The 15,922-nt window shown below is 41.0% G+C and overlaps 1 non-coding gene across 1 annotated transcript; it reads left to right on the forward strand.

Moving 5' to 3' along the window:
* The first annotated feature begins 2,152 nt into the window (after positions 1-2,152).
* On the forward strand, positions 2,153-2,259 carry LOC112731144 (small nucleolar RNA R71). Its single transcript, XR_003166935.1, has one exon. It is a non-coding gene; the product is annotated as a small nucleolar RNA R71 (small nucleolar RNA).
* Positions 2,260-15,922: the final 13,663 nt, after the last annotated feature.

Below are 15,922 nucleotides of genomic sequence, written 5' to 3' on the forward strand. Positions count from 1 at the left end.
TGAAATGAAAAATTCAGATCTCAGGACCCAGAGACTAGAAAACCAAGTCTAGATCTCAATGCCTTCCTAGATCCAACAAGAACAATAGCAAGGAAATTGTAAATTGCAAAGAAAAGAGATGAAGAACAATGAACCGGAAATGAAATTCAATTAACAGTAAAGTAAAGAAACAGAGAGATCCAAGATTGAGATTGAAACAGAATTTCTTCAATTCTCCAATCCAAGATCCAAGATAAAATTAAAATGAAATTGTAAGTAAAAGGAAACAAAGAAATTCAAGTTTACTCAGTAACAAAAGCTTCCCAAAAACTATTATGAAAATTCTAAAAGGAAAGCTCTCCTAATAACTTGAATTCTATCCTATTTATACACTTTCCAAAATGATCTTCAAGCCTTGAGTTGGGCCTTTGTTCTTGGTGGAATTGGGTTGAAAGAGGCCTTGGTTGATTGCTCTTGAAGTTTGAAGAAGAACCGAAGTGAACCAATTGAACCGGTTTTGAAGTTAGCCAAAGTTGGTCCCAACGTTAAGGCCAAAGTTAGGGGTCTAACTTTGACCCCAACTTTTCATAGCAGCAAGCATGATTTCTGGTTTGGACGTTGGTGCCAACGTTAGGGGTCTAACTTTGACCCTAACGTTGGCCTTGCTTAGTGCTAGTGGTGCCAACGTTAGCCTCCAAGTTAGGGGGCTAACGTTGGCGCAAACGTTGGTGCCCCTCCCTTTGTGATTCATGTGCCAACGTTAGCCTCCAAGTTAGGGGGCTAACGTTGGCGCAAACGTTGGCCTTCTCCCACTTAATAACTCATGTGCCAACGTTAGCCTCCAAGTTAGGGGGCTAACGTTGGCGCAAACGTTGGCTTGCCCAGGGATGAATTTCAAGTTCCAACGTTAGCCTCCAAGTTAGGGGGCTAACGTTGGAGCTAACGTTGGCCTCTTCCTTGCAATGTCATGTGCCAACGTTAGCCTCCAAGTTAGGGGGCTAACGTTGGCTCAAACGTGGGGAGCCCAGGGGGTACTTCATGCCCAACGTTAGCCTCCAAGTTAGGGGGCTAACGTTGGGGCTAACTTCATGCCTCCAAGATCAACTTCCATTCTTCACTTCTAGCCATTCCTCTTTGCTTCAACCTTTCTCCAAGCTTTCTTCACCTATCATTAATCAACCAAACTAATCAAAGCTATGCTCAAAATCATGAGATATTCATTCTTTCATAGTATGCAACAAATATAGCACAAAACCTCATGAAATGGCATGAATTCACATATGGTTGGTTCAATCAAGGGAAACATGAAAATCTACTCAATTAGCTTGCTTGTAGCTCAAGAAAGTGCATAATTCTAATGAAAACTAAAGAAAAAGACTAGCTAAAATAGGCTATGATGACTTGTCATCAGTAGCCAATTTGTGTCTTAAGTTTCTTGATGGCAGCATCTTGATTCTGCATATTGGACCGCACTTCCTCTCGGAACATTTTACTGTCTTGAACTTCTTTGCATATACGTTTAAGTAGAGTCTCAATCCTTGAGAGTCTATCTTCGGATGATGGTGAATTGAGATTGGAGGGATGAGAAGGGCCATTTTGGTTTTGATATGGATGTTGAGAGGTGTTGTTAGGTGGGTGCTGATATGATCTCTGTGTGGAATGTTGGTGAGCTGCATTGTTGTTGGGGTTGTGACATCTCTGATCTTGGCCTTGATCTTGTTGATTTCCCCACCCAAAGTTTGGGTGGTTCCTCCAACCAGGATTATAAATTTTGGAGTATGGATCATGGGTCTGCCTATGTGAGTTTCCAATGTAGTTGGCTTGTTCCTGATCATCCTTTGCCTCTGCATTCACTCCTTCTTGAGCTGCTGATGAGGTAGTGATTGCTGCTACTTGGTTCCTTTCCATCTTCTTGGTAAGGTCAGCCAGCTGCTTAGTGATCATCTTGTTTTGAGCCAGCAGTGCATCCACCTTGTTTAGCTCCATCACTCCTCTAGTGTTGCCTCTTTCAGAAGCATAGAAGTAGTCATTCTTAGCTACAGTCTCAATGACATCTATGGCTTCTTCAATGGTCTTCTTCTTGTTCAGAGACCCCCCAGATGAGTGGTCTACTGCCTTCTTTGATTCATAAGAAAGACCTTCATAGAAAATGTGTAATTGCACCCATTCATTGAACATATCTGGCGGGCACCTTCTTGTCAAGTCCTTAAACCTCTCCCATGCTTCATAGAGAGTTTCACCATCTTGTTGCCTGAAGGTTTGTACCTCAGCTCTCAACCTGTTGATTCTTTGAGGAGGATAGAATCTTGCCAAGAATTTGTTCACCACATCTTCCCAGGTTGTTAAACTCTCCTTCGGGAAAGATTCTAGCCATTTAGATGCTTTGTCCTTTAGTGAAAAGGGGAACAAAAGCAATCTATAGGTGTCAGGATGAACACCATTAGACTTCACAGTATCACATATCCTCAGGAAGGTGGTTAGATGTTGATTGGGATCTTCTTGGACACTTCCTTCGAATGAACAATTGTTCTGAACAAGGGTGATGAGCTGTGGCTTTAGTTCAAAGTTATTGGCATGTATGGTTGGTTTTTGGATGCTACTTCCACAGTTTCCTGGGTTTGGATTTATATAAGAGCCTAAAACTCTTCTCTCTTGTCCAGCATGATTCACTGGACCTTCTCTGCCATGGTTGTGAGCCTCTTCTTCATGATGGTTCTCCATATTCTCATCCATGTCTGGTTCAAAATACTCCTCTTCCTCAGCACTAACGACTCTCTTTCCTCTTGCTTCCCTCCTTAATCTAAGGAAGGTCCTCTCAGGTTCAGAATCAAAGGAAGTTGAAGCCCCGTTTCTTCTACCTGTCATACAACCAACAGAGCAAAAAGCAAGAGAGAAGTTCAATGGAGTTTACTCTGGTTAGGAATGATGTTAGGGTGAGTGATGCAATATATCAAATAGTTAGTGGGTTAGTGAACTGAATTGTAAAAAAATTAAATATAACACCACAACGGGTAAGGGGTAAAGGGAAGAAAATAACTAAAACTGAAAGTAAATCACTCAAATTAAATTAAATCAAACAAAAGAAAATTGCTCAATCTAGTTATCCACCAATTTAATCATTGTTGATACAAAATCAATCCCCGGCAACGGCCCCATAAACTTAATGAACGGAAACTTGTCTCTCAACAAATTTCCCTTCGGCAAGTATACCGAATTGTCGTCAAGTAATAACTCACAAAAGAGTGAGGTCGAATCCCACAGGGATTGATTGGTCAAGCAACTTTAATCAGAGGAATGTTCTAGTTGAGCTAAGTAGAAATTGAGTTGATATTTGCAGAAACGTAAATGGCGGGAAAGTAAATAACAGAAAGTGTAAATGCTGGAAATAAAGAGCAAAATATAAATGGCGGAAAGTAAATTGCAGAATCTTAAATGGGAATTTGGGGAAATGAACATAAAAGTAAATGGCAGAAAGTAAAGAGAATGGGTAAGATCAGAAATGAGGGATTCATTGGGCTCAGGAGATGTTGTATTCTCCGGATCAAGTTCATTTTCATCTCTTCCTCAATCAATGCATTCATTGATCTCCTTGGCAATCTTAAGTGATTGGATTCCAATTCCTTGGCAACCCAATCTCTCAAATCTTGATCAATAGCCAATTCCTTGGTCTAATTGCTCATGAAAAGAGATAAAGTATGGTCACTGATTATACCACATGTATTCCCAAATCAAAGTGTTGGTAGGATTATATGTCACTATATCCAGCCAAACCCCAATTTGGTCCAATATGAGAAAGCATTTCTAGCATGATCTCTTCATTTCTCTTCCAAGGTTCCGAAGAGATCTAAGTATGAATAGCTTCTTTTCCAAGACAACTACCCAATAGGATGAAGATTGAAAGCTTTCTAGTAAAATCAAGAGAAAAGAAAGAAGAAGAATAATGAAAACTATTATTGATCCATCAAATTACAACAGAGCTCCCTAACCCAATGAAAGGGGTTTAGCTGTTTATAGCTCTGGAAATGGAAAGCATAAATGAAAAGTACATTTTCAAAATAAAACTAGAAGTTGCAGAGAAAGTAAAATATACAGAGTGTAGTTCTCCAAAATGCCAAAAGCTCCCTACTAGTTCAAAACTACTCCTATATATACTACTCTTCTGATCTTCTAGTTGGCTCTTCAAGTCTTGGATATGGGCCTTTGGATCTTTAGTTGAAGCAGTTACAGTCTTCAATGGGCTCAGCTTTGCTTGTAGAAAAAGTGTGAGTTAGGCATGGACGTTAGTTAGGACGTTAGTGGTGTTAACGTTAAGTGAAAATGTGGGTTCGAGAACGTTAGTGACGATCACCTTTTTCACTAATGTTCCAAGCCAAAAATGATCCACGTTAACTTCAACGTTAGTGGCACTAACGTGACCACTAACGTTGCCTCTTGGTCCTTCGCAAACGTTATTGGCATTCACCTTTTCCAATAACGTTGCTTATTGCCCCTTTTCCCCACGTTAGTATAACTAACGTGACCCTTAACGTGGGCATGCCTAAGCTTCGAGAGCGTTAGTGACACTTACCTTTGTCGCTAATGCTTCAAATGCCCCTTCTTCCCACGTTAGTGCCTCACGTTAATTGCATTAACGTGACCACTAACGTGGTGGTGATTGCCATCTCCAACGTTAGTGACAAAGGTGAGTGTCACTAACGTTGGCCCATCATTTCTTTCCTCCACGTTAGCTTCCACGTTGATGTAATTAACATGGCAACTAACGTGGGCAATATTGGCTTAGTCCAACGTTAGTGACAAAGGTGAGTGTCACTAACGTTGGCGATTCCTTGCTCCTCCCACGTTAGAGTTCACGTTAATGTAATTAACGTGACTCTTAATGTGGCCAATTGTGCCCTTTTGGAACGTTAGTGGTATTCACTTTTACTACTAACGTTGGAGCTTCCCTTTTCCTCCACGTTAGCTTCCACATTTATGTAATTAATGTGGCCACTAACGTGGGCTATGATGGCTTTCGAAGGCGTTATTGGTGATCACTTTTTCCATTAACGTTGCAAGCTAGCTCCCATTCCACGTTAGTTAGACTAACGTGGCTACTAACGTGGCTCTTCCTTGCTTCCTTTGTCCTGAAATCAAGCAAATAAAGTGCATCAAAGCTTGGTTCTAAATCATGAGATCATGCATAATTCTCATAAAATCATGTAAAGTTCACAATGTTTGCTTGAATCAAGATGTAAGTGAATTTCTACCCAAAACTTGCTTATTTACTAAGAAAATGCATGAAACTACCCTAAAACAGTAAAGAAAAGGTCAGTAAAACTGGCCAAAATGCCCTGGCATCATGCACCCTCTTCTGACTTCTGTGAAAAAGCATCTCAATTCCTGCAATTGGAGCAAACAACTTTGAGCTTAAGCTTCAATTAGTTTCTCTAATGCAGCAGAATTGCAAGCATCATGGACTTTCATTAGAAGATCCTCATCAATTTTTAGCTGAATTCTAGCAAATCTATTACACTGTTAAAACCCATGGGGTTGACCCTGAGGTCTACAGACTTATGCTCTTCCCTTTTGCTGTAAGAGACAGAGCTAGGACATGGTTGGACTCACAACCTAAAGAAAGCCTGAACTCTTGGGAAAAGTTAGTCAATGCCTTCTTGTCAAAGTTCTTTCCACCTCAAAAATTGAGTAAGCTTAGAGTGGAAGTCTAGACCTTCAGACAGAAGGAAGGCGAATCCCTCTATGAAGCTTAGGAAAGATACAAGCAATTGATCAGAAGGTGTCTTTCTGCCATGCTTTCAGAATGGAGCATCATATGCATATTCTATAATGGTCTGTCTGAACTGTCCAAGATGTTATTGGACAACTCTGCTGGTGGATCTCTTCATCTGAAGAAGATGCCTGAAGAAGCCCAGGAACTCATTGAAATGGTTGCAAATAACCAATTCATGTACACTTCTGAAAGGAATCCTGTGAATAATGGGACAACTCAGAAGAAAGGAGTTTTGGAGATTGATACTCTAAATGCCATATTGGCTCAGAATAAAATATTGACTCAGCAAGTCAATATGATTTCTCAGAGTCTGACTGGAATGCAAGCTGCATCCGGCAGTACTAAGGAAGCCTCCTCTAAGGAGAAGCCTATGACCTTGAGAATCCTGGAATGGAAGAAGTGAATTACATGGGAAAATCCTATGGAAACACTTACAATCCTTCATGGAGGAATCATCCTAATCTCTTATGGAAGGATCAACAGAAGCCTAATCAAGGCTTCAATAATAATAATGGTGGGAGAACACGGTTCGGCAATAGCAAACCTTTTCCATCATCTTCTCAGCAATAAACAGAGAATTCTAAGCAGAGCCACTCTGACTTAGCAACTGTAGTCTCTGATCTATCTAAGACCACTCTTAGTTTCATGACTGAAGCAAGGTCCTCCATTAGAAATTTGGAGGTGCAAGTGGGTCAGCTGAGTAAGAGAGTTACTGAACTCCCTCCAAGTACTCTCCCAAGTAATACAGAAGAGAATCCAAAAAGAGAATGCAAGGCCATAAACACGTCCAACATGGCCGAACCTAGAGAGGAGGAAGAGGCAGTGATTTCCAGTGAGGAAGACTTCAATGGATGTCCACTGGCCTCCAAGGAGTTCCCCAATGAGGAACCAGAGGAATCTGAGGCTCATACAGAGACCATAGAGATTCTACTAAACTTACTATTGCCATTCATGAGCTCTGATGAGTATTCTTCCTCTGAAGAGGAAGAAGATATTATTGAAGAGCAAGTTGCTCAGTATCTAGGAGAAATCATGAAGCTGAATGCTAAGTTATTTGGTAATGAGACTTGGGAGGATGAACCTCCATTGCTCATCAACGAACTGAATGATCTGGTTCAACTGAAATTACCTCAGAAGAAACAGGATCCTAGAAAGTTCTTAATACCTTGTACCATAGGCACCATGACCTTTAAGAAGGCTCTGTGTGACCTGGGGTCAAGTATAAACCTCATGCCCCTCTCTGTAATAGAGAAACTAGGGATTTTTGAGGTACAAGCTACAAGAATCTCACTAGAGATGGCAAACAATTCATGGAAACAGGCTTATGGACTCGTAGAGGATGTCTTGGTGAAGGTTGAAGGCCAGTACATCCCTGCTAATTTCATAATCCTAGACATTGGAAAGGATGAGGATGAATCCATCATCCTAGGAAGACCCTTCCTAGCCACAGCAAGAGCTGTGATTGATGTCGACAGAAGAGAGCTAGTCCTTCAATTGAATGAGGACTACCTTGTGTTTAAGGTTCAAAGATCTTCTTCTGTAACCATGGAGAGGAAGCATGAAAAGCTTTTCTCAAACAGAGCCCCCACATTTAACTTCTAAGTTTGGTGTTGGGAGGCCACCGCTAAGCTCTGAATCTCTCTGAGGCTCTCTAAGAGCTCACTGTCAAGCTATTGACATTAAAGAAGCGCTTATTGGGAGGAAACCTAATGTTATTTAATTATATTTATATATTTGTTTTCCATTGTTATTTTATGTTTTCTTTAGGTTGATGATTGGTGCACGAATTGTGAATCACACTTTTCACAACTCGTACCACTAACCAGCAAGTGCACTGGGTCGTCCAAGTAATACCTTACGTGAGTAAGGGTCGAATCCCACGGAGATTGTTGGTTTGAAGCAATCTATGGTTATCTTGCAATTCTTAGTCAAGAAGTCAATTGCATTTATTAGTTGAATTGCGAATAAACAAGAGAGCATGAGTTAAAGGTTACTTGTTATGCAGTAATGGAGAATATGTTGGAGTTTTGGAGATGCTTTGTCTTCTGAATCTCTGCTTTCCTTTGTCCTCTGATTCACGCACGTACGTCCTTCTATGGCAAGCTGTGTGTTAGGGCATCACCGTTGTCAATGGTTACATCCCCTCCTCTTGTGAAAATGGTCCAAATGCTCTGTCACAGCACGGCTAATCATCTGAGGTTCCCGATCATGCTGGAATAGGATTCACCCTCCTTTTGCGTCTGTCACTACGCCCAGCACTCGCGAGTTTGAAGCTCGTCACAGTCATTCAATCCCTGAATCCTACTCGGAATACCACAGACAAGGTTTAGACTTTCCGGATTCTCATGAATGCCGCCATCAATCTAGCTTATACCACGGAGATTCTGATTAAGGAATCTAAGAGATATTCATTCAATCTGATGTAGAACGGAGGTGATTGTTAGACACACGTTCATGGATTGAGGAAGGTGATGAGTGTCACTGATCATCACCTTCTCCATAGTTAGGCGCGAATGGATATCTTAGATAGGAACACGCATGTTTGAATGGAAAACAGAAATACTTGCATTAATTCATCGAGACACAGCAGAGCTCCTCACCCCCAACAATGGAGTTTAGAGACTCATGCCATCAAAGAGTACAAAGTTCAGATCTAAAATGTCATGAGATACAAAATAAGTCTCTAAAAGTTGTTTAAATACTAAACTAGTAGCCTATGTTTACAAAAAATGAGTAAACTATGATGGGTGGTGCAGAGATCCACTTCTGGGGCCCACTTGGTGTGTGCTGGGACTGAGACTTAAACAATTCACGTGCATAAGGCTGTTTTGGGCGTTCAACGCCAGGTTTGGATCCATTTCTGGCGTTGAACTCCAACTTTTAATCCTTTTCTAGCGCTGGACGCCAGAATTGGGCAGAGAACTGGCGTTGAACGCCAGTTTACGTCATCTATCCTTGAGCAAATTATGAACTATTATATATTTCTGGAAAGCCCTGGATGTCTACTTTCCAACGCAATTAGAAGCGCGCCAATTTGAGTTCTGTAGCTCCAGAAAATCAACTTTGAGTACAGGGAGGTCAGAATCCAACAGCATCAGCAGTCCTTTTTCAGCCTGAATCAGATTTTTGCTCAGCTCCCTCAATTTCAGCCAGAAAAATACCTGAAATTACAAAAAAACACACAACTCATAGTAAAGTCCAGAAATATAAATTTTTCCTAAAAACTAATGGAAATAAACTAAAAACTAACTAGAATATACTAAAAACTATATGAAATTAACCCCAAAAAGCGTATAAAATATCCGCTCATCACAACACCAAACTTAAACTGTTGCTTGTCCTCAAGCAACTAGACAAATAAAATAGAAGACTAATGGGTTGAGAAGCAATAATATCTCAGAGTTTTTGAGTGAAGCTCAGATTTTAATTAGATGAGTGGGACTAGTAGCTTTTTGCTTCTGAACAGTTTTGGCATCTCACTTTATCCATTGAAGCTCAGAGTGATTGGCATCTATAGGAACTTAGAATTCAGATAGTGTTATTAATTCTCCTATTTCAGTATGATGATTCTTGAACACAGCTATTTCATGAGTCTTGGCCGTGGCCCTAAGCACTTTGTTTTCCAGTATTACCACCGGATACATAAATGCCACAGACACATAATTGGGTGAACCTTTTAGATTGTGACTCAGCTTTGCTAAAGTCCCCAATTAGAGGTGTCCAGAGTTCTTAAGCACACTCTTCTTTCTGCTTTGGACCTTGACTTTAACCGCTCAGTCTCAAGTTTTCACTTGACACCTTCACGCCACAAGCACATGGTTTGGGACAGCTCGGTTTAGCCGCTTAGGCCAAGATTTTATTCCCTTAGGCCCTCCTATCCACTGATGCTCAAAGCCTTGGGATCCTTTTTGTTACCCTTGCCTTTTGGTTTTAAGGGCTATTGGCTTTTTTTTTTTTTGCTGCTTTTTCTTGCTTTAAGAATCATTTTTATGATTTTTCAGATTATCAATAACATGTCTCATGTTCATCATTCTTTCAAGAGCCAACATATTTAACAGTCTTAAACAACAAATTCAAAAGACATATGCACTGTTCAAGCATTCATTCAGAAGACAGAAAGTATTGCCACCACATGTAACTAATTAGAATTTCTCTTATTAAAACTCGAAATTTTATTGCCTCTTATTCAAAAGATCTACTATTTTATTCATGTTTACTGATGATGAGAAAAATAAACTATGGCTTAATTGGAGATAAAATCAAAATAGATACTAATTACTACTATATGACTCCTAAGGTGAACTTCTATAATGCCACTATCACAGAGTTAAAGCAGAAATTGGAATTTAACAACCTTTGTTCTGGGAAGTGGGTGTTCCTCTTATCCGTGGGGTGCTTGGTCCTTCAAGAGATAACTTCTGGCGCTTCAATTCCCTTAAGTCACGCCCTTGCTCCTCTTGTTCTTTAAACATATAGGTAAGAATTTGACTGTGTTCTTTCTGTTCTTTTATTATTTGTTCCATAGCTTCCCGTATCTTGGTAACAGACGTCTCAAGATACTCCCAGTATTCAGATTGAGGGATTTCTGGGAGAAATTCCTGTGTTTTCTTCTTGGTGGGATCATCCTGTGCTTGTTATTTTTCCATTGATGCTTTGGTGATTGGTTTCTCAACTGAGATATACTCAGTTATTCCCATCCTTACTCCAGCGTCCTTGCAAAGCAGAGAAATCACGCTTGGATAAGCCAACCTGGCCTTTTTAGAATTTTTGTTAGCAATTTTGTAGAGTTCAGCTGAGATTAGCTGATGAACTTCCACTTCTTTTCCCATCATGATGCAATGGATCATCACTGCTCTTTTAACTGTGACTTCAGAACGGTTGCTAGTAGGCAATAGAGAATGCCCAATGAAGTCCAGCCATCCTCTGGCGACTGGTTTGAGATCTTCTCTCTTGAGTTGATTTGGGATACCCTTTGTGTTGGTGGTCCACCTGGCTCCAGGGATATATATGTCCTCTAGAATCTTATCCAGGCCCTTGTCTGTTCTCATCATTCTCCTGTTGAAGGAGTCTGGATCATCTTTCAGCTGAGGTAGCTTTAAGATCTCTTTGATCTTGTCAGGGATGGTATGAACAATCTTTCCTCTGACCATGGTCCGATATTCGTAGAAAGCAGTTCCAGATAGTTTTTGCTTGTCAGTCTGCCACATATTAGCATAGAACTCCTGGACCATATTCCTTCCCACTTTCGTTTCAGGATTAGCTAGGACTTCCCAGTTCCTGATTCGAATTAGCTCCTGGATCTCCGGATATTCATCTTCTTTCAGATCGAATCTAACTTCTGGGATCACTGATCTCAGACCCATTATTTTGTTATAATGGTATGAATGTTCTTTAGATAAGAACTTCCCTTGATTCCAAAGTGGTTTTGGAACGCTCTCTTTCTTGCCTCTTGGAGTGGGTTGTTTTCCTTTAGGAGCCATGATCTTAGTGATCGCGGATAAACACACCAAACTTAGAGGTTTGCTTATCCTCAAGCAAAAGAAAAGAAAGGAGAGGGATAGAAGGAGAGCTAGGTGCAATTGTTGATGGAAGGGGAGGGAGGCCGAACCCAAATCTAAAGGGAGGGAGGGTGGGTTTTCGAAAAAAGAGATAAAGATATGATAAAAGAGATTGATTTGGAAAAGATAAGATAGAAGATATGATAAGAGAGGATATAGTTTAAAATTGAAAAGATATGAAAGATTTTGAAAAAGATAGATCCAGATTTTGAAAAAGATAAAGTGGAGATTTTGAAAAAGATATTGATGAGTTGAAAAGATAGATTTGTTTTTTTAAAAAGATTTGAAAAGAGTTGGATTGAATTTGCAAAGAGGGTTTGTGCTTATGGATTAAGATATATTTGATATTTTTAAAGTAGGATTTTTAGAAATTAGGGATTTTAGAAATCAGGGTTCTTAACATGTTTATGCAAGAAATCATGAATTGAAGTATGAAAATCAAGATTAGAATGAAAAAATATGAAGAAAAATGAATTTGCCTCCTCCCTATCATCCTGGCGTTTGAACGCCCAAACACTGCCTGTTTTGGGCGTTCAACGCCCAAATGCTGTTCTCCTGGGCGTTCAACGCCCAGTTGTTGCCCTTTTCTGGCGTTGAACGCCAGATTGCTATCCTTACTGGCGTGCAGCGCCTACTGGCTACCCCTTTTGGGCGCTGAACGCCCAAAATAGGCTCTTATTGGCGTTTTCTTGCCAGTGAGCTCTTTTTCTCTGTTTTGTGTACAGATTCCTTCTGTAACCCTGTGAACTTATGCAATTGATTTTTACCTTGTTATCAATAAACTCTATATAAACAAATAAAAATAAAAATAGAAATAGGGCAAAATGCTTATGGGATTGATGCCCCATGGCTGGGTTGCCTCCCAGCAAGCGCTTCTTTATTGTCTTTAGCTGGACCTTGCTGAGCTTTTAGTCTAGCTTCAGCCTTGAGCACTCTTGCTCAACGTTGCCTTCAAGATAGTGCTTGATTCTCTGTCCATTGACAATGAACTTCTTATCAGAATCAATATCTTGAAGCTCCACATAACCATATGGTGATACACTTGTAATCACGTACGGTCCCCTCCACCGGGATTTCAATTTCCCGGGGAATAGCCTGAGTCTAGAGTTGAACAGCAGAACCTTCTGTCCTGGCTCAAAGATTCTAGATGACAGCTTTCTGTCATGCCACTTTTCTGATTTCTCTTTATAAAGCTTGGCATTTTCGAAAGCTGTGAATCTGAATTCCTCTAGCTCATTTAGCTGGAGCAATCTTTTTTCTCCTGCTAATTTGGCATCAAAGTTTAGGAATCTGGTTGCCCAGTAGGCTTTATGTTCCAGTTCCACGGGCAGGTGACATGCCTTACCATACACAAGTTGGTATGGAGAGGTCCCTATAGGGGTCTTGAATGCTGTTCTGTAAGCCCACAGAGCATCATCCAAGCTCCGTGCCCAATCCTTTCTACGGGTACTTACTGTTCGTTCTAGGATTCTCTTTAATTCTCTGTTAGAGACTTCAGCTTGCCCATTAGTTTGTGGATGATATGGAGTAGCCACCTTATGGCGAATTCCATATCGAACCATGGCAGAGTAAAGCTGTTTATTGCAGAAGTGAGTGCCCCCATCACTGATTAGTACTCTAGGGACACCAAACCTGCTAAAGATATGTTTCTGGAGGAACTTCAACACTGTTTTAGTATCATTGGTGGGTGTGGCAATGGCCTCAACCCATTTTGATAAATAGTCAACTGCCACCAGAATATAAGTATTTGAGTATGATGGTGGGAAAGGTCCCATGAAGTCAATTCCCCATACGTCAAACAACACAATTTCCAAGATTCCTTGTTGAGGCATGGCGTAACCATGAGGCAGATTACCAGCTCTTTGGCAACTGTCACAGTTACGTACAAACTCTCGGGAATCTTTATAGAGTGTGGGCCAATAGAAGCCACATTGGAGGACCTTGGTGGCTGTTCGCTCACCTCCGAAATGGCCTCCATATTGAGATCCATGGCAATGCCACAGGATCCTCTGTGCTTCTTCTCTAGGCACACACCTATGGATTATTCCGTCTGCACATCTCTTAAAGAGATAAGGTTCATCCCACAAGTAGTACTTTGCATCAGTAATTAATTTCTTCTTTTGTATCCTGTTGTACTCCTTGGGTATGAACCTTGCAGCTTTATAGTTTGCAATATCGGCAAACCATGGTGTTTCCTTAATGGCAAATAAATGCTCATCCGGAAAAGTCTCAGAGATCTCAAGAGAGGGGAGGGGCGTCCCTTCTACTGGCTCTATCCGGGACAGATGATCAGCCACTTGGTTCTCTGTCCCTTTTCTGTCTCTTATTTCTATATCAAACTCTTGCAGAAGCAACACCCATCTGATGAGCCTGGGTTTTGAATCCTACTTTGTGAGTAGATATTTAAGAGCAGCATGATCAGTATACACAATCACTTTTGATCATACTAAGTATGATCTGAACTTGTCAATGGCGTAAACCACTGCAAGTAATTCTTTTTCTGTGGTTGTGTAATTTTTCTGGGCATCATTTAGAACGCGACTAGCGTAATAAATGACGTGCAGAAGCTTGTCATGCCTCTGTCCCAACACTGCACCAATGGCGTGATCACTGGCATCACACATTAGCTCAAATGGTAATGTCCAGTCTGGTGCAGAAATAACTGGTGCTGTGACCAGCTTAGCTTTCAGCGTTTCAAACGCCTGCAGGCACTCTGTGTCAAACACAAATGGCGTGTCAGCAGCTAGCAGATTGCTTAGAGGTTTTGCGATTTTCGAAAAATCCTTTATAAACCTCCTATAGAATCCTGCATGCCCCAAAAAGCTTCTGATTGCCTTAACATTGGCAGGTGGTGGTAATTTTTCAATTACCTCTATTTTTGCTTGATCCACCTCTATTCCCTTGTTTGAGATTTTATGCCCAAGAAAAATCCCTTCAGTCACCATGAAGTGACATTTTTCCCAGTTTAAAACTAGGTTGGTCTCTTGGCATCTTTTCAGAACAAGTTTCAGGTGATCAAGACAGGAGCTGAATGAGTCTCCATATACTGAGAAGTCATCCATGAAGACTTCCAGAAATTTTTCCACCATATAAGAGAAAATAGAGAGCATGCATCTCTAGAAGGTTGCAGGCGCATTACACAGCCCAAATGGCATCCTTCTATAAGCAAACACTCCAGATGGACATGTGAATGATGTTTTCTCTTGATCCTGAGGATCTACTACAATCAGGTTATAGCCTGAGTAGCCGTCCAAAAAGCAGTAATAATCATGACCTGCTAGTCTTTCTAGCATCTGGTCTATGAATGGTAAAGGAAAATGATCCTTTCTGGTGGCTGTATTGAGCCTTCTGTAGTCAATACACATGCGCCACCCTGTAACTGTTCTTGTAGGAACCAGTTCATTTTTTCATTATGAATCACTGTCATGCCTCCCTTTTTGGGACGACTTGGACAGGGCTCACCCAGGGGCTATCAGAAATAGGATAAATAATCCCAGCCTCTAGTAATTTGGTGACCACTTTCTGCACCACTTCCTTCATGGCTGGATTTAGCCGTCTCTACGGTTGAACCACTGGTTTAGCATTATCCTCCAATAAGATTTTATGCATGCATCTAGCTGGGCTTATGCCCTTAAGGTCACCTATAGACCACCCAAGAGCTGTCTTGTGTGTCCTTAGCACTTGAATAAGTGCTTCCTCTTCCTGTGAATTTAAAGCAGAGCTTATGATCACTGGAAAAGTGTCACCTTCTCCCAGAAAAGAATATTTCAAGGATGGTGGTAATGGCTTGAGCTCGGGTTTAGGAGGTTTTTCCTCTTCCAGAAGAGATTTCAGAGGCTCTTTCATGTCCTCTGAATCCTCCAAATCAGGCTGAACATCTTTAAAGATGTCTTCCAACTCCGATTCGAGACTCTCAGCCATGTTGATCTCTTCTACCAAGGAGTCAATAAGATCAACTTTCATGCAGTCTGTTGATGTGTCTGGATGCTGCATGGCTTTGACAGTGTTCAACTTAAACTCATCATCATTGACTCTCAGGGTTATTTCCCCCTGTTGGACGTCAATGAGGGATCGTCCAGTTGCTAGGAAGGGTCTTCCTAGAATGAGAGTAGCACTCTTGTGCTCCTCCATTTCCAGCACAATGAAGTTAGTGGGAAAGGCGAATGGCCCAACCCTGACAATCATGTCTTCAATCACGCCTGATGGGTATTTAGTGGAGCCATCAGCAAGTTGGAGACATATCCGGGTTGGTTTAACTTCTTCAGTTAAACCAAGCTTTCTGATAGTGGATGCAGGTATTAGGTTGATGCTTGCCCCAAGATCGCATAAAGCTGTCTTGGTGCAATCACCCTCTAATATGCATGGTATCAGAAAACTCCCAGGGTCTTTAAACTTTTCAGGAAAGCTCTTCAGAATGACTGCACTGCATTCTTCAGTGAGGAGAACTCTTTCTGTTTCTCTCCAATCTTTTTTATGACTCAAGATCTCTTTCATGAACTTGGCATAAGAAGGTATTTGCTCAAGTGCTTCTGCGAATGGAATCTTTATTTCAAGAGTCCTGAGGTAATCTGCAAAGCGAGCAAATTGCTTATCCTGCTCCTCTTTCCGGAGTTTTTGA

This window comes from Arachis hypogaea, chromosome 12, assembly GCF_003086295.3.
Source record: "Arachis hypogaea cultivar Tifrunner chromosome 12, arahy.Tifrunner.gnm2.J5K5, whole genome shotgun sequence".
Taxonomy (NCBI): domain Eukaryota; kingdom Viridiplantae; phylum Streptophyta; class Magnoliopsida; order Fabales; family Fabaceae; genus Arachis; species Arachis hypogaea.